The sequence below is a fragment of the Pteropus alecto genome, unplaced genomic scaffold (genome assembly GCF_000325575.1).
Source record: "Pteropus alecto unplaced genomic scaffold, ASM32557v1 scaffold8, whole genome shotgun sequence".
Classification (NCBI taxonomy): domain Eukaryota; kingdom Metazoa; phylum Chordata; class Mammalia; order Chiroptera; family Pteropodidae; genus Pteropus; species Pteropus alecto.
In genome coordinates, this window is record NW_006494609.1 from 12,708,885 (window position 1) to 12,723,731 (window position 14,847).

Below are 14,847 nucleotides of genomic sequence, written 5' to 3' on the forward strand. Positions count from 1 at the left end.
ATACTTAAGTTTGTGTTATTAGTTGCATTAGCTGAATGCCCCTTGTTTACAGGAATAAGCTGACAATGCCAAAATCAGGTCAATCTTGGGTGAGGGGGAAGTGATGTGGAAGTTAAGATTCCTCCAAAGATCTTTATCTCACTACATCATTTGTTGCTGGCCAAGAAAAATCACACAGGGAATTTGTCTGTGGCCACTAGATGTCGATCATGTTCTTCTTAGAACTTTGAAGTTCATGGCCCACTGCCACTCCCCAAGAGCAAGGAGTAGCTTACGGTGACGTTTTCCTTTCTGAGAAGCAAGAAATAGCCCCTATGAACTGGAAACGAATGGAGGAAAATGCTGAAATTCAGTTTGCCTCATTTTCTTCTCTATCTCTGGAAAGCTCGGTAATCATCAGATAATTTCACTTGTTTAAACTCTATATGTCCTCCCAGTATTTCTCTTTTTTTAAAGCTGTTTATTTTAGCTGTGTAATTTCTGAAAGATGATGGATGTAAGATTGGTGAATTCCCCCTTTATTTAGTTATCTTACGCATATAAGAAAATACTGGCCACCTTTCACACAAATAGAAACAGAAAACATTTGAGCTATAAACCATGTGCAACTTTTTTGTCTACTATGATGAAATTACTATCTATAAAAGTCAAGATATAATTCATTCTATGTATTTTTAATCTCTAATTTACTTTTGTTAGATCTTAGCACTAAAAAATTACATCTGGTATTTTGAATTGTTTAAATCTGTTCTTCTCCAAAGAACAGTAATACAATCATGTTCTAATTTAATAGCATTTGCATATTATTAAACATATAATGGCCCATAATCTACTTTTCTTCTGCCTGTAATTTTCTTAAGCTCTTTATTAAGCACCAGTGAATTTTTTACACATTTAAAAAGTAGATTATGATCCCTCAAATAATGTCACAATTAGGTATTCAAAAAGGAAGCCATACAAAGGTATGAACTATGGAAGTCTCCACATCATTGTTCAGTGCAAGCTCTAGAATAAAAATATAAATTTTGTTACCTAGGAAATGTATGTTCAATTAATTTCATATCAAACATAGTCAGGAATCTTGCCCTACAATGACTTGACTTGAAAAATATATTAACTCCAATTCTCAGCATTCATTGATCATTCTTGGATATTTGGTTGAACCTGTAAACATCCTTCTAAAAGAATTCTATTCAAATTTTTCTCATCTTGGCTACAGGACTATTGACACTTAATAACAAATGGGGTCACTGGGAGACCCTGATTCTTTCAAAAGTTAAATGGATCAAACAGAAGGATTGCAATTGTGGACTATAAAATGCCTCCATGAAATGCCACAGAGAGATGTTCCGTGAACCTCTGGAAGTATGCACATAACAACTGCTGACTCTAGTAGGCTTTATTCGTGTTTTAAAAATAAATATTCTCTCTCATGCCATTCACCCGGTTATGAAAATGACACTTGCTGGTGCTAAGGAAAGCTGTTTTGAATCTTCAGGGAAATGCATGCAGCGCTTCTCTGGCAGTTCACCCAAGAAGGGAGAGTGTGACACCCTATGTTCAGAAGAACTATGGGACAGACCTAAAGCATTTCGGCACTTGTCCAGTCCTCCTTGGATGAAAGGATTGCCAAGGCAAAGCGGGATCTGGAATATGCAGAGATTCTCTCCTTCTCACTCTAGAAATCTTGTGCTGAATGACCCCTAAAAGAACTCTTGTTACATTTGTTCTCACCGCTAATCAGAATCGTTTGCTGAGTAAATAAGTAATAAGTTAATTAATGGAATGAACTAAGAATGATACAATTTTATACTTTGTCCTAACCCCAGGGTTCAATTTCTGAAACTTTTGGAACTATTTGTCTTTTCAGTTGAAAATTTTAAGATTATCTGGGAAAATAAGGTTAAGGGGAAAGAGCATTCTTTTAAGAAAGCTTTGTTAATAAAATTTACATTTGTCAAACTAAACCATAAACAGATATTACCAATGACATTTTATTCATCTTAAATTAGTAAAAACAGAAATAGTCACACTGATTTTTATCTACCATTCATTCTTTACTCATGGGAATTTTTTTAAGGATGATCTTCACTGATTCAGTGCTACGAAAAAAGGATGGATGGATGGATGGATAATAGATGATAGATAGATAGATATAATGATCATTCTTGGATATTTGATTGAATATCCAAATGTGTGTGTGTGTGTGTGTGTGTGTGTGTGTGTGTGTGTGTGTGTGTGTGTGTAACTAGCAGCCCACGTACCACCACGCTATAGGAAATTACATCTCAGTCATTATTGGGCTGTTCTCCTCTTTCAGCTCACACTAGAATCAGGGAGGTTCACACAATGCTAAAATGGAGGAGGGGCCTTTGATAGCCAGTCTCTAATGATCACCAGTGACAGTGACATTATCTAAGATTTCAGTGGTCCTTTGAACCTCACTGTTTCTTGACTGCCCCCCTTGACTATCTTGGAGACACAGGCTCATTGATAAAACTGAATAGAAGCCAGCTAATGACACAGACTCCTGTGCATCAGGTAGATATTCCCTCCGAAATCCACATAGTTCTTGGTTTCAGGAGTGGAGCAGGTACCTAAGTTAAGCCAATCAAAGCAGTTCAATCCCCTGATTGGTTCAGTGGTGGGCATGTGAACTAACCTGCTTAGAATGCTGGGACAAAGGCTCTTTCTTTTGCTCAGACTGCTGTCCTATGTGGATGAGATGCCTGAAATCTCTGTGGCCATTTTGTGACTATGAAATAGCCAACACATAGAAGAAAGGAGAACTCAGGGAATCACAGAGCACTGGAGATGGATCCTATAATGTGATCAGTCTCCACACATGGCAGTTACATGAACCAAATAAATCTCTGTGTTCTTAGAATCAGTCGGAGTCAGGTTTTTTCCTGGAAGTGAGAGTGATATAAGTTGGTGGCTCTAGATTGTTGAATAGACTGAAGTGATATGATGGAGAGGCAATGAGGACATCTCTTGTTTGAAATATTGAGCATTAACAGGACTCGTTAGTAAATAGCAAAATTATTGCTTGAACTGTTTCTGACTTCATCCTGGGACTCAGGAAATATCTCTTATATCAGCAAGTTGTTAGAAACAATGCAAGATAAGATAAAATAATACAATTTTTTCGTGAGAGTTTTTGTGATATATCTTCAAAAAGAATGTGTTTTAGCTAGAAAAGGAAGCCAACATTATTTGTGAATCACTAGTGAGCTGAGTCTCAAAAGCCAGACATTATGGAGAAAGAAAAGAATTTTTTTAATCCCTTCGGCTCCCAATTTATATCAAGAACCAGGCCTGGATGACTTAAATTTTGAGTTTTCTTTAAATCAAGGGAAATGAGGATGCAGTTATGATATAAATGAAGTTCCTGTTATGCAAAAAAAAAATGGAAAAGTCTGACCTCCTGACCCCCCTGGATGGTGTGGAGGAAACAAGAAAAATTTAGGATGAAAACGTCAAAGACAATAGTGAACCTCATGGCCTGCAGAGAAGCAGAAACTTCCAGAGTAGGTGGAGAGAACAGTCAATGGCTAGTAATTTTCTTTCCCTGCAGGCAGCTGCAAGCTTCTGGGGTAAGCTCTATAGTAATCCTGATGGACAGCAATATGGTACAAAAATAGAGATTAGCGTTCAGTTGTGCAGGTCGAGCCCTGCACAAGAAATCCATGTCTACAGAGCATCACTCTTTTCACAGATAGCGTAGATTTGTACATTGATTAGGACAGTTTTAGAGCATATGGCAGCAAAGTGTTTTCACAAAATCAGCATACAGTTTTCCAACACTGAAAGGAAAGTGTCTTAAGGAAGATACATCATTTTCTAATTTGCACAGAATTTTATGTGAGCAGCTTAACTCATCCTTATTCCTGGCACCACAAGGTCATGTAAGCGTCTCCCACTCCAGAGCCATCATGAGAGGAGCAGGAATAGCTGGAGTATATCTGAAAGATTGAGCATTTACTCCAAAGCAGCTGACATAACTCAAACAGTTTAGGCAGGAAGAAAGGAAGATAAGCTTTAATTCACGAGTGAAATAATTTTTTTGCACCCTGCTACCCAGCAGATTGGTGACTCAGGAGGAAGAATAGACCAGTAACAGAAAATGAAGCTACACTTTTGTGTGCACAATTAAGTCATACTGTGATCAAAAACCTGCTGAAACAAGAGAGAAGGAAAGAGTCCTTGCTTTAAAATAATCCTGTCTACCTGCAACCTACAAGCTAGGTTGATTATAGGTCCCATCACTAGTACAATGGTTCTCGAACTTTAATGTTTATAAGAATCACCTGGGAATCGTAGTTTAAGAGATTCTTATTCAACAAATCTGAGGCAGACACCAAGATACTGCGTTTCTAATAAATGCTTAAGCGATGCCAGTGCAGCCAGGCCCAGGGTCCAGGGGTTGAACTGCACTGCTTCAGAATCTAAAGCAGTGATTCTCAGACTTTCACATGCAACAGAATCACCTGGAAGGCTTATTAAAACAAGAGTGCTGGGTCCCTGTGAAATTGTGACTTATCATCATAACTGTATATTTGGTCTTCATCTCCATTTCTGACACAGACCTCCTAAAACTCTTTTAACTGCCTAAGTAACAGGAGCATCTTTTGTTCTTATATTTGGTCATTGACCCCATCGCTAACACAGGACTCCTGAAATCCTTGTAATTTCCTGGGTGATTGAAATGTCTTTTGTTTCAATCAGGTGACTGGGTGGGTTCCTGAATGGCTTCTGGATGAGGGCTAGAAAGAATGAGTCATGATTTGAAGCTTAGAATTTTCAGCCCCACCCACCTTTCTCCAAAGAGGGGAGAGGGGCAGGAAATAGAGTTAATAATTGATCATGCCTACATGAGGAAGCCTTCATAAAATTCCAAAAGTGTAGAGTTTGGAGAGCTCCTGGGTTGGCAAACACATCTACACCCCAACTCCACAGAGAAACAAGTTCCAGCAGGAAGACGTCCTATCAGAGGACAGCACCAGGAGTGAAATGTAGACATCATCCCTTTCCTCACAAAGAGAATGGATTGGTTTCCTTTTCACCCAGGAGCCATCTCGTGGATATCCAAGAAGAGTCCTAAGAGAAAACATGAATCTTGAATTTGACTGAGTATCCAACAGATACTAAACAAGTCTTTAAAAGATTATTTAAGTCAGCAGAGGCTGAAATACCTTCCATGTGCAAATTTAAGGATTTTTTCCCCACCATCAGTGGGAGTGGGATTTTCAGGGTGTTACATTTATTTTTACATAAGCCTCGCTTATTGAAAGTTTTATCTACTGGAAAACAATAGCGAAAATGAAGCTACTGTGAACAGCCCAGAAACAGCATCTTGGTCACTGGATGCTGAACTAATGGGTGGGTAGATGATAAGGAGGATTAAGTACTCTTCAAAATTGTCCTTTTTCTTTACTTCAAAACTCATTTGCTTCTCTTGCATTCATTTGGTAAAAATGAATTCAGTCCCTTCCAAGGAAGATACACATAAACATAGAATGCTAATAGTCATAATACCTAGCACCACATCTTACTTATAGTAGGCATTGAATATTTGTTTGGTCATTTGATGTGTTGATAAGGATCAGAGGAGAGAGATCATTATATGGTATACTTGGTTGTTCGAATTGAAGTGGAGAAGACAAGATGAGATCTAGGAATATCAGCAAGGTGCACAAGGGCTGGGTATGATCTTTCCTGGCAGTAGAAGCTTTATCAGGTGGAGGGCAGGGCACCTGTCTGCTATTCTAAGTGATCTGGGAACAAAGAATAAGCTTATTTTCCTCTTGGTTCTAGCTGAGTTGAAAGATTGGCCGCTGTTTCTCCTTCTTATTTAGCTCTAGAAAGGCATTTGAAGAACATCTAGTACAAAATCCTTCTGTTATAGATAAGGAGTATGAGTGAGAAAGGTAAAATAATTTCCCAAAGGATGCACAAATTCTAAATGACAATGACTAAAATAAGTTTCAAGTCTCCCAGATCAGGATTTTTGCCTTTGCTGCAGACTCCTCTGAATGCAAGTGATCAATCAAACTGTCAGAAGGGAAAAAACAATTATTGGCCCTGAGAGGAAAAGTCTAGGTGCAATTTCAGGTATGGTTGAATTTAAATGCTTAACTCATGTTGCCAGGAAGGTATTTTTACCATCTTCCATGTCTGCTTTTTGCTGTTTTGGCTTTTCTATCATGTCAAAGATGGCCGCCGGCATCTCCAGGCTTGGGTTCCACTGCTTAGAAGATACAATGGGAAGAGAGACTCTCTTTTTTGATACTTTTGGCAAAAGTCATAATTCGGGTTCCCCTGCCCTTGTTCCCCACTTCAAACCAGTCGCTATAGTTAGAGATGTATGTTTCTCAGGTCTCTCAAAAAAAACCTGGAGCGTGAGGCAGTCACACCCTAACCATGGAGAGTGAGAGAAGAAGGTGGCCTCTCAAAGAAAAACCAGAATGCTGCTACTGAGGAAGGAGGGAAAAGAGTCTGTTTCGATGACTACATCCTTCCAGACACACCCATGACACCAGGCACCTACCTTGTATTATTCTTCATTGAAAGGGATGGTAGTTATTTAATTTTGTAAAAGTGGAGAAATTAGACTTCTTTGCATAGAGAAGAGACACCTTCCACAATGCTCATTCTGGAAGGTGATGTGAAGAAGAATCGTGGCCAGCACCAGAGGGCTCACTCTGAGGAACGCTTAATAAAGAAATATTTACAAAGGCAAGGGCAGCGTATAGGGCCACCCCAGGGATGGTGCGGTACCTGAGGGTAGTAACATCTGGGTGTCCTGACACCCCTGGACCTAAAGGGGCAAGAGCGGGGAGTGGTTCCCAAACCTGGAGGCACAGAGGACTGTCTGGAGAGGGCAGCTGGACCAAAGCTGTGACCTAGAGATATAGCCTCAAAATAGGAGCTGGGGAAAGAAATAAATTCTCAAAACTTCCTCTCCTCCCTCCCACTCGTTTTCTGCAGGGGCTCCCTATTGGATGAAACACCAGGAAGCCAGAGGCAAAGAATCTTGTTGTTGTAGTTCATAAGGTCAGCCTCTCAGGGCACAGAGCTGGATGGAGTAGGATGAAGAGTATGTCCGGAGGAGGAGCAGACACGTATGCAATTTCTAAGTTATATTTACACTCTATTTACGGAACAAATCAGGGAAATATCCATGAGATGTCTGAACATATGCCCTTGTCTAAATTCCTACACTGTGACATTGCCTGCTAAGTATCTGCACTAGAAATCCATTGAAACACATGGGATTGTGAGGATACATGACAACAGCGTCCAGGGGGTTTCCTGGGGCTTCTTGGCATGGGGTCATAGGATTAGTTACAGTTTTTGTTACTAGCTATGTGACCTTGAACAAATCAGATAACCTCTCAGAGACTGGGTTTCTTCATCTTTAATATGAAGATATTTCCCCTGTCCTTCTAATGCTATTTCTTATTCAGTACAAATGAAATATTGGACATAAAAGTATTTGGGGAATAATAAAGTACTAATTTTATATTGATCATTTCAACTGTAATATGTGAGCATAAGAAATATATTAATATGTTTGATTTACGGGTATTAATTTTTGTCATTCTTACATCAGGAAAAGTTCTAAAGGCTATTTGACTCGTTCCGTATATGGTAGTATTTTTTGCTCTGTCAAAGTTGAAATTAATTAATAATAAATTAACCTCTAATTTACTCCAGTTTATTAGTTTTTTAAGGAAATGATTTTCTGTGATTCTGCTTATTGCTGAAAAAAAAAATAATCAAGTTTTCTTCCTGGCAAGTGAGTCACCATGCTCATCTGTTTATGAGTAGACAAAAGCACAAAACATCCCCGTGTATCCCAGTGAGTTATGAAAATCCTTTAAAAGCAGTGCATTAGCCATGAATCTTCCTGCTATCTCTCCCCTGCAGTTTGCTGAGAATGTTTTCCATAATATAACTAGGCTCGTCACAACTTATTTCTGCACTGCTGGCTCCTACAATGAGTGCCTGGATTTCCAAACCCCAGATTAGAAGCTGTAGTTTGAAAAAAACTACTTTCCAGAAAACGAGCACATTCCCCCCGCACTATCATGCCTCCCTCGTTCTCCTCGCCCCCAGCCTTCTCTGAATATTCTGGTTCTTAATTAACGCTCTTTTGATCAGATTCCCTTACTGTCCCAGTTTTCTTGGGAACTCATCAGTGGTAGCTGCCACGTGTCGAGAGCGTGCTATGTGTTGAGAACTCTACATCCGATGTTTTACTTAATTTCCCTAATGATCTTGTGAAGTAGATGTAGTTATCTCCAGGGTACATGGAAGGACTGAAGTTTAGAGAGGCTAAAATCAGAACAAGAACTTGAACCCAAATGTCTGAGTTAAAAGTCCATGACCCCCAACCATCATACTAGGTAGATGATCTATTTCCATGTTGTTCTAGCAGGCTTTTTTTCTTTCTTTCTCTCTTAGTGTAACATCTGATTGATCGCCATTGGGGCATGGGTCTTACTTGGATTGAGATGCAGAGGGAGTTTTACTCCTCCTATTTCAGGAGATACCTGTGTACACACTGCAGATATATTGCACATACTTTACTGGGAAAGGAACTGCCACTGTCCCCTGAGGACCCCATGTTAACAGCTGAGACGGTAACAGCAGTATCAAATTGCTGTTCTCTGTCAGTTACTATGAAGTCTAAATTCTAATTAATATGTTGTCACATTCAACTCATGGCCTTCGGTGAGATAAATGGTCAAGAGGTAGTGTGTTCGGCTTTGCAATATGTTGTTGGGATAAAAATATAGCTCAGGATTTTTAAAATATAGAGACATAGGATAATGCTAAATAATTGAGACTATATGTGGAATTTAATCGGTTTTTTCCCACATGATGACTATAAGAGATAAAGCTCAATGATAAACAAACAAACAAACAAACAAAAACACTTTACCCCTGGTAAAGTTCCCAATCAATTTCATGCTATTCATATTCCATTTAATTTTATTTCTTAACTACATTGGAGAAGTATATGAGAAAAAAAAATGTACACTCATCTTTTCAAATGATATTATAAAGGATACTAAGCAATTTGATAGAAAGACAAGACAAATACTTGATTTGTTTATTAATTCAATGAATTTTTGTTAAGTGCCTAATTTTGCTAGGTGCTAGGAGTGTTGGGAAGCTTCTAGTCTAATAGAGGATCCAAGGACAAGCGATATAATATAGTGAGGTACTGCACTAAGAGTCAGGAAGGGGGGGTGGGCATGGTCACTACTTGCTCAATCTTGGAGGGTCTAGGAAAACATCCAGGAACAATTGCTGTCTCCTCTGTGATCCAAAGGCTGAGTAGGCATTAATCAAGCAGAGAGGGTGTTTCAAGTTGAGAGTCAGCACATACAAAGGCCCGGCTCCATTTTAAGGAAATGAAAGTAGTTCGGTGTCGTTGAAGCTGACTATAAGAGAGGAAGTGGCAAAAGATAAAAGATAGAAAGCAGCAGAAGTTAAATCTTAGAGGCTCTTAGTTAAGATAAATAATTTGGATCTTTATATTAAGGTCAATAAGTAGCCATTTGAAAGATTTAAGCAAGTTAATGATTTTATCAAATTTGTGGTTTAGGAAATTTCAGGCATTCACTGGGGGTCTTGGAATTTATGCCCCTAGGATAAGAAGAGACTGCTGTACTATAGGTCTATGTAGAAATGACTGGTGACACATGACCAACAAATGACCAGAGACACAAATATATAAGGACACACACTAATACATTTTAAATTTGCCTTTTTTCCAATCAAAAACAAACAGAAATAAGTTGTTTTCCCTCTCAATATCTTTTTCTAGAAACAAGCCTTTTTCAAAACAAGCTGTTAATTTGTCAGAGACATCGTGAATCCTGTGGATGTCATCCCCCAGCGGTTGTACGTGACGTAATAGCTCTACAGGATTTATTTCACTGATTCCTTGAAACTCAAATTTCCTTTTGAGAGTTAGGGTAATATATATGAGAACAATAGGAAGTCCAAAAATAAAGAATTCATCCCGATGAATTTCTCCTGTCGTCTATTCATGATGTGACTCCATAAGTTGAATGCAAACTGAGAAACAGTTAACTTTTAATAGCGAGAGGTTAGAAATAGACTGTGCTTCCGGATCAAGTTACCTTTATTGAAGTGGAAAGTGGGTGATGGACATAGTTAGGGAGTGCGAGACAGGAGACCTGAATTCCAGTCCCAGCGATAGCACACTCTTGCTATGTGACCTTGGTCGGATGCTCAGCTGTTACTTCTGTAAAGTGAGGTTTAGATGATCCTGTAGGTCTCTTTCAGATTGAATCTAGGTGCACCTGGATAAGTCCATGATAATAAATGTAAGCTATTCCAAACTTACCAGGTAAAACCTGCAAAAAGGGCCATTAGGAAAATTCTTTCTTTAGAAAAAGGCTTCAGAATTTTTACAGCCATGATTCTCAGTGAGCCTAAGGATGGAAATAGCAGGATGCTTAGTTTGAGAAAACATCCAGGAACAATTCAGGCTCCTTCCCTCACTCCGCTGGAGGTTACATTATTCTAGAAAAATGTCCCTGCCCCAGAATAACTGGCCATGGAAACACACAGTTCCTTTCAGAAAAGCTCTCATCTCCAATCACAGGGTGTAATCTGACCTCAGGGCAGTGAAGGAATCATAATAACTGTTAGTATATTTCCCAAAGTCTGGGGTATTTAATATAAATCACACCACACAGGGAGCTCTTTAAAAACACACTCATGTGAAAACTAACCTAAATTCATGTCATAAGCAAAGTGTTGATATTTTATTCTGAAATATAAATTGAGACGTATGGTACACTGTTTTCTCCTTTAAAATAGCTTTGCTATTGTGATTTTTCTCAAATTCTGTCTTGGGGTTTTCTCAAAATAAAGGAAATCCCAACTTCCAGAACTGGAAAATCTTACAAACTGCAAAAAATGTTCTCCTCATCTGTCTCCATCACTGCAAACTGGATAAATTGGATTGCTGTATCTTTATCAGGCACTTGTTATAACTAATTCTGGTCATTGATCCCCCCCAAATGCCTTCATTTAGTCCTCAGCTCCTTCTATGAATCTTATGATCTCCTCTCATTCTTCCGGTGTAATAACACTTCAAAGATATCAAGCCATCCTATGGGAAGAGTTAGTGCCCTTTATTAAGTCTCACCCTTTATTATTGTGTGTAACAGAGAGACCACGAGCTGGCCACCAAAATCTTTCCTTTCCTCCTTCCAGAACCCATGGCTGGAGGAGATTTCCCTGTTTATCGTGACCAAGTTCTCATCGATGGAACACGAACAGAAAGAGTATGTTCCACTCCCGGCCTAGCGCGTTACAGCCTCCCACTGATGCCCTCCATGCGTTTTCCTCTTTCTAACCAACTGAACAGATGGCCATGAGGAAACCACAGCAGCCATGTGTGGAAAATGGCAGACTCACCATCGCACCTGCCCCCCTAAGAAACCACATCACTGATCTAAATTTCCTCCGTGAGAGAGGAACACATAGTTATCGAAACTACTGAATTTTAGGGGTCTGTTCATTTATAAGCTTCCCTAATCAAAATGGAAATCAGTACCTAAAAGCAGGTGTCATAACAAACACTGAATTGTCTGGTATTAGCTTAGTGTTCAGACTGAAAGAAGGAAGAGAATGGATATCAAAGGCTGGAAAGTTATCGATGGGGGAAAAAAACAATAAAATTATCACCTATGATAACTTGAGAGGCAGACCAAGAACCTTATTAGGTCTGTAACTCTAGGGAAGGCAGTTGGAACAAGCAAGAATATTAGTGTATGTTGGCTGCTGTTTATTCATGTTAGCAAAGTATTGCAAGAAAGAGATGAACTCAGGCAAGAATTGACTAGTTTGTCAGTGGACATGGAACTGAATAAAGACTTTCAAAATTCAGGGCTTCTCAGGGCTGGGGAAACTAGTGGTTTCTGTACCTCAAATACTAGAAGATAAGATTTATAGGACAAAAATTTATAAAAAAAATAAAAATAAAAGTAAAAATAAAAAAGGATACACAGCCCAGTGGCAAAGATATTACGAAGGATGTTGGTTTGCCAGCCAAGCCTATCATTTTAGATGTGAATATAGACTCCATCAGGGGAAAGTGGATGGGCTGAGCAAGAAAAGCAGGCTTTAGGACAGGTTGAGAAAATAATTTGGACTTACTACTACATGAAACTGACTGGAAACAAGTAGGTCAGAAGCCTATCATGTTTTTTTAGCAAACCATATTGCTCAGAAACCACAAGCTTGTGTCTGTCTGTAAAATTACTCTCATGCACCAGCAGACAGTGGGCTATGAAAACTGTATAACTCTTAATAACATCCTCTGAAATATTCACCCCATATGTGGCCATGGGAATAAGGGACAAAATATTTTCCAGGCAGGTAGAGCCTAGGGCCACCAAGATGGTCAAGAAAGTTCCTTGCAGAGGACAAATGCAGAGTCTATCAAGGCATTTTCTTCAAGCGGTCGGGGGTCTTCACAATACCTGTCCACAGCATTCCATCATTGCTGGTACCAGGGACTGCTTTAAGAGTTTTTATTGTGGTTATCCTGTCCGCTTTTGTATATTGGGTGGTGTCTTTTCTTTTAGTTCAAAGGGTGCTGGACATTGAGGAACCATACATGGACCTGTAGGAGAGGTCTGAGCATCTCATAGAGACCCTAGACTTTGAGATAAATATAATAACTGGATGAAATTTGGCATTTTCTCCCCTAAGGAGTATGTATGTTTTATGTAAGGGGTGATGCTGGCCACCCCTTACATAAATGGGCTCATCGTGATAGAGATTGCCAGCTACCTACTAAGATTCATTCTACCCTTCTTTCTGGGCACATGACTAGATTTCATTTCTCAGTGCCCTGACAGAGAAGTGACAAAGTTCTCTTTAGTGGAATATAATTGACATGACACATGTCACTTCCAAGCATGGCCCATGAAGCTTCTCCTGACTTGTCCCTCTATGCCTGTTTTCACTACTGGCTGACTGATGTGGCAAGGTTTTGGATGACCCCCATATGACACATGTTGAAATCGACAAAGCCACCAGCAACCTGGGTCCTTAAATGACTGTGGAGGAGAGCTGCCAGCAACTTGAATCCTATCATAATGGCTTTTTATTTTTTAAGCCATTGAAATTTGGATTTTATTTTAACTGCACCTTAGCATACTTTCACTAACATATCATGTTCAAAAGTAGCAATGTCTGTTTTTGTACATTTTGCCATTTTTTCCAAGGAAGGCCATAGTCGATCCATTAAATTCACGACCTTTACACAGTTCCTCACCACCATCCCATCCCTATGTGATCAGCTTAGATTGCACAGTCTCTTCTTATTTCTTATGACTCCCTTGAAAATTGTACTCTTAATTCCCAACCCCCCCTTTCCAATTCTGCTGACATCCACTCATGACTGCTGACATAACATAGGTCCAAAGTGCTGTCCAGAAATCTCATAATCTCATCGCACTTTCGTAGTTCATTCATTCACCCAATCTCTTACAGAGCTGTTTCATATTTTCTTTTCTTTCCACAAATCTCCAGGTTTTCCTCCCTCCCTCTTCCCTCTCAGCTGATGACTTTGAATTTATTTCAATAAGAAAACAGAAGCAATCAGGGGAGAATTTCCAAAACTCCCACCACCGCCTACGGCCTACCTATATCTGTTCCCGTGTGATTTGCCTAGCCTCTTGGGTGAATTTTCTGTGCTCCTTTCTAAAGCCAAAACCTCCATATGTGCACTGGGCACCATTTCCACTCATCCTCTCAAGGATCTTACTCCGAATCTCTCCTTTCTCTCCTGCATCATCACATTTTCCCTCCACGCTGTATCTTTTCCATCAACACAGAGAGCATGCTGCAATACATCTCATTTTCAAAAACAAAAAACCTGACGCCACGCCCTCCTTCAACTACTACCTCATTCCTTTGCTAGCTTTTATAAATGTATCCCAGGAAAAACTGTCTGTATTCACCATCTCCCTTTCTCTAATTTTTTTCTCTGTTGAATCCCCTTCAAGCTGTCTTTCTTCCTTACTGTTTCACTGAAACAGCTTGTATCAAGATCATGTTACCAAACCCAACGGCCAGTTATTAATCTTCATCTTACTCAATCAGAATTTGATACAGCATATCATTCCTTTTTGAAATACTTAATCTCTTGGCTTCTGAGGACCCCCCTCTCTTGGTTCTTTGCCTTCCTTATTGGTCACTCCTCCATCTACCCAACCTCTAAATGTTGGAATGCCTTGGGCTCAGTATCTTATGTTTACTCTTTCCTATCTACACTCATTCTCTAAGTAATTTTATTGTTTCATAGCCTTTGATATCATATCTATGCAGACAAATCCCAAATTTCTCTTTCTAAGCCAGACATCTCTCTATAACCCCAAGCTTGTGTATCCACTGTTTTGCTGACTTCTCCACTTGGGTATCAAAATTAACTTTCAAACTCATAATTATCCTTAAGCCTACTCAATAAAAGTTGCTTAAGCCAGATCCTTCATCATCTTTGACTGTTCTCTTTCCCCAGGACCCTACCACCAGGGCATCAGCATTTCCTCTTGCCTCTATCACAAAGTATGTCCAGAATCCAACCACTCTCAGCACCTCCATCACCATCGTCTCTCCTCTGGATTATCACAACGGTATCCTGTGGTCAAAACTTATCATTACCTCCAATATCTATACCCCCGCTTCTATACCGGTAGAATATTGAGCTAGGTACTTGGTCTTCCAGAATGTACATTTCTTAACATTTCTTCCAGCTTGGCGTCACAAGGGGATGTAAGCAGGAAT